The following is a 4978-nucleotide window of genomic DNA, read 5'->3' on the forward strand; positions in this document are numbered from 1 at the left end:
ACCAATGTGCTTAAAGCAGCGAAAGTGAAATCAGTGTGGAATATTGTGAAAATAATCCAAACTTTTGATACTAAAGAAAAATGTATTTCCTTTGCGGAAGAGCAAGCACTGATTTTAAAATCTGAAATGTGTCGCACGCATAAAGTTCCAATGACGCTGTCATTAAATAAAAGTAGCTCTGTTGGGGTGTTCTGGTGCCGGTTGTCGGAACCGAACTGCGTGGGAAAGGTCGAATGATACCTAGTTCGAAAACGTGAAAATTTCACTTCCACAAATATTTTAATTAATGTATGCGTATGCATCTCATTGGTCGCATGCAGAAGTGAGGAAAAACAGTTTTATCAGGGAACCAGTTTTATCTAGCGCTACTATATGTGACTGGTATAATTACTGCCGCGTAGCCGTAGTATTATACCAGGTTGACCATCAGGTAGCGGTAAAATTGGTGGCCCTGGTAAAACTGTTCAAATAAATGAAAGCAAATTTGGGAAGAGGAAATACAACAAAAGCAATAATAAAAACATAATTTTTTTTTATGTAATTAATATATCTTTTCTTATTTTAGGGCCGAGAGTCGAAGGCCATTGGGTTCTTGGGATGGTTGAGGATGGGAGGGACGACCTTAGGCTGGAAGTATGTCCCGGCAATGTCATGTCTGCTGAGGTGCTCATACCTTTGATAGGGAAGCATGTGGCAAAAGGCAGTATTATATGTACTGATTGTTGGAAGGCGTACGACTGTCTGTCCTGTTACGCATAATTCGTTCGTCGCTGCGGACGGGACCCACACTCAACGCATCGAGTACCAGTAGCGCGTAATTAAACGTTTTTTGTTTTTATTAGAAACAATTATAATAATTGTGAGGATTTTTCCACTTTAATTTTTGAGTATATTTGGAGAAAAAGTATTGCAAATAATCATCATTCAATTAAACATTCATATAAGCCTTAAAACTTTTTTTTATTACAATGGTACATTTATATCAGATGGTATTTGTTTCCTGTGTTTGAGTTTTTATATTAATTTTTATTCGTTTAATAAATGTCTAATTATGGCAGCACTTATTATCTGTCAACAAGGAATACTTTCGTTAGTGTGCATGGAATGAAAATTGTGTAAAATATAAAATGCTTATTCTAAGGAAATAACTAAAAATCAATAGGTAGAAACAATGTAGCGAAGTGTAAGTGCATAATATGAATTAAATAATTACTAGAAATCGAGAAATTGCAAGATAAATTTGCTAAAGGTTTCAAACTTAAATGCAAATATCTCGAAAACTATAAGTTTGCGGTGGCAACAATAATATATTTTCGTAATCTGGAGCATCAGCCCTACCTAACCATACCACTTTGAACCCTGAAATCGTGGGATGGTATACTAAAGTTTCCCCTTAAGTTTTTTCATTTTTCTTCCATTTGGCACACAGCCTAAGTTATGAAGTACTCCCTATAACTTGGTTACCTTTCATCTGTTTTCATTTCTTACATTATAAAACATTGGTAACACTTCACCTATAGAGCACGCCAATATACTCGTTACTCGTTGACAGTAGCTGCCATCTTTGTTCTTCCTTTCTTTTTTTTTTAAAGAAGCTTATTAAATTTACAGCGTTTAGTATACGTGCATAAAAGGATGTGGAAAATATGTAAATGAAGACCGTAATTGTTATAAAATTTGTTTTGTGTGCCAACTAAATTAAGACACATTTTGTTAATTTCAAAGTTATTAGTGGTGTCAAACTATAGTGCGAATGGATATCTAAGTATTTGTATTGTATACTATTTGTGACTGAACCAATTCATTCTGAATTGAAAGGATTTCTGTGGGTAGAAACATCAATTCGTTTTCCAGAAATTGTTTTATTTGTATTCGTACACTTGCGTAAAGGGCCATATGTATTCTTATGAACTGTGTATAAATAAAGGAAACTATATGTAAATATTCGTGCCTAAATATATTTGTTAATTGACAATTATTGACAACAATAATAGTGTGAACATTCCCTTAAACATTTTACTAGATGTATATAATATATAATTTATTGCAACTAACTCGGGGGGAAAAATTGTAATGCGAGCATTCAAGAAGTTCTCCAGTTTTAGGAATTTTAGGATAGGATTTAGGATAACTCCCCACGAATTCGATGTTAAAAAAGGGATTACCGGATAAAGTGGTTGAAATTTAGAATAAATTTTATGGCACGATTCTGATTGCTTTGGTGGGCGGGGAATGGCAACGAATTCCGGTATAAATGGGTTATGTGCTGATAAGGGAGCTTTTCCGGAGGAAGAACCTGTAAAAGTAAGGGTAAATTTTGGAATAGCATCCCCGGATTTCGAGGTTAAAATGGGTTTCTACGGATAGAGGAGGTTCTCTAGATTAAGAAAATATATATGTACATATAGTTGAATATGAATTTTATGGTTATATTTTTAACTTTTATATCTACTAACACTTCACTAAATCGTTTCTAACCATTTGTTTTATAATGAATAGTGCAAAAATAACTTTTATTTAACATTTAACTTTTGTTCATTTATTTTTGCTCGTACAATAACAAAAGGGTTGCATTCTAACTAATAATCAGTGCTACCTTGCGTTCATATTTTACAGAAGAATGTTGTTGTTGTTGTTGTTATTGTATCGGCAGAATTCCGCCGAGTTGACAGTCCTTGGCAGGATAAAAATCCGGGTCCGTTCCGGTTACGTAGACCCGACTGTGACATACCCATTTTAACCCCGAAATCCGGGAATGCTATTCTAAATCGCAGCCAAAATTAATATTACTAAGCCTCATATTATGCACATATATCAAACGAATAAAAATGAATATACATTTTTACAATTATTACACATTTATCAAACGAATAAAAATTAATATACCGTCTGAAATAAATGTACCATTGTAATAAAAAAAAGTTTTAAGGCTTATATATAGCGTTTGGACACGCTTAAAAAATCCTGGACGATCCAACACCAGAGTAAACATTAGTCCATTCGCGTCCCACTTCTTTCGGCAATAGCGGCCTTCGGCCGCGATTCAAAAAAATAACCCCGGCCGCTCCAACACCGGGGTGTGTCAGATTTTTTTGGAGTAAATCGTTTTTGCGCTGGCGGCCTGACCGATCAAAAATAATGATATATTAAGAAAATAGCCAATGATTTGTGTATTTGGGGTATAATCCTATTTTTATTTATTTTTTTGTTTGATAAATGTGTAATTATGGCAACACTTATCTGTCAACAAGGAACACTTTAGTTATTGTGTATGGAATGAAAATTGTGTTAAATATAAAATGCTTATTTTAAGCAAATAACTAAATAATCACTGAAAAATAAATATGTAGAAACAATATAATGAAGTGTAAGTGCATAATATGGAATAAGTAATTACTAGAAATCTCGAAAACTATAAATTTGCGGCGGCAACAATTATATATTTTCTTAATCTGGAGCATCAGCCCTATCCAACCATACCACTTTTAACCCCGAAATCGTGGGATGGTATACTAGAGATAGCTAGATAGATGGTATACTAAAGCCGACCCCAGTTTTTTTGCGTTGAACTCCTTTTTGCCCGATCTAAAACCGTGATTTAACAAGATAATGAGAATTCTGAAAGATTTTACATTACTCGTCACACGATAATGAATTTAGTTATGACATTATAATTTTTCTTTTTTTTTTTATGCCATTACAAAATATTTTAACACTATTTTTTGCTTGTTTACAACCATTTTCGTATTTAATGAATAAATGGATTTTAACTAAAGTTTGATATGGAATTAAAGTTAATATAAAATAAATAATAAGAAACGAAAACGGAGAAACACGCATTTTAAATAGTTGATTTTTTGAATTTTAAACGCAAATATCTTAGAAACCATAAGTTAGCGGCGGACCTCCTCTATCCTTTCATACCCATTTTAACTCCGAAATCGAGGGATGAAATCGCAGCAAATGAACGTTGCCACATCTTAGAAATCAAATATGAGGGATATTTCAACCATAGCGTTTTTTTTTGGACTTGTTTTCTTTATTAACTATGACTTGATGGTACGGATGGATAGAGGAATTCCTCGGGATTAAAGAAATGTACACGCATATACCCTCCTCAGACTTATAGTTTTCGAAGTATTTGTATTTAAAGTTCAAAAATTCGTAAAAGTACTGCTCGTTATTTCACAATGTTAAACCCATTTTTCAATTAATACATTTTTAATTACACTGCACACATTAAAATATATAAAAAATTTACACTTATTGTGTATTTTTTAAGAAAATAAATATACTTTAAAAATTGTTTGCACATTCACTCTTCCAAGAGAATGCGTGTTTACAATATGGCAAATGATGATTTATGTATTTGAGGGGCACGATTACGATTCTTCCGGCGCCGCGATTTGATGGTACGGATGGATAGAGGAGCTCCTCAAGATTAAAAAATGTATACACATATACCGTCCTCAGACTCATAGTTTTCGAGATATTTCACTTTAAAGTTCCACAATTTTGTATGGAATTCACTTTTATTTTGTTTTGTTTTGTTTTTCTTTACATGTCATGATAAATACTAGTGTTGCCACATATTGTGTTTTGAAAAAACTATTAAATAATTTTCTGTTTAAGGTTAAGAATGTATTGGACATGTAGTTATATGTATTTATGTGTCCATATAAATATATTAAAAATTAGTCATTCTCCAGTCAAGTAAATTAAATTTTCATAATTATCTTGTGGGAAGTGTGTGTGCTAAGTGTTAAATTACCTTACAAGCCGCCAGTAATTCAATYAAATTATTAAATCGTAGTATTATTAACTAATCAATATGCTTCCTAAAAAACAAAATGTGACTATACACAAGTGCAGCACCTGCTCTCTAAATATTAAGGAAAATCAAGCAAGTCTTATGTGTGCATCCTGTCGTGCGTGGGTACATCTTAAATGTACCAGCTTGTCAACAAAAGAATTCAAC

The 4978-nt window shown here is 32.8% G+C and overlaps 1 protein-coding gene across 13 annotated transcripts in view; it reads left to right on the plus strand.

The window, feature by feature from the left end:
* The first annotated feature begins 1508 nt into the window (after positions 1-1508).
* LOC108971221 (host cell factor-like) overlaps positions 1509-4978 on the plus strand; it is a 31858-nt gene continuing 28388 nt past the window's right edge. For 5 of the 13 annotated variants that reach the window (XM_018937154.1, XM_018937174.1, XM_018937227.1 and 2 more), the window contains exon 1: positions 1509-1648. The gene's annotated coding sequence lies outside the window, so the exon portion shown is untranslated. Of the gene's footprint in view, positions 1830-1962; positions 2305-3348; positions 3368-4978 lie in introns of those variants that run through there. The other 8 variants (XM_018937215.1, XM_018937235.1, XM_018937248.1 and 5 more) reach the window with 6 other exon arrangements.

The sequence above is a fragment of the Bactrocera latifrons genome, unplaced genomic scaffold (genome assembly GCF_001853355.1).
Source record: "Bactrocera latifrons isolate USDA-ARS-PBARC rearing strain unplaced genomic scaffold, ASM185335v1 scaffold_1082, whole genome shotgun sequence".
NCBI lineage: Eukaryota > Metazoa > Arthropoda > Insecta > Diptera > Tephritidae > Bactrocera > Bactrocera latifrons.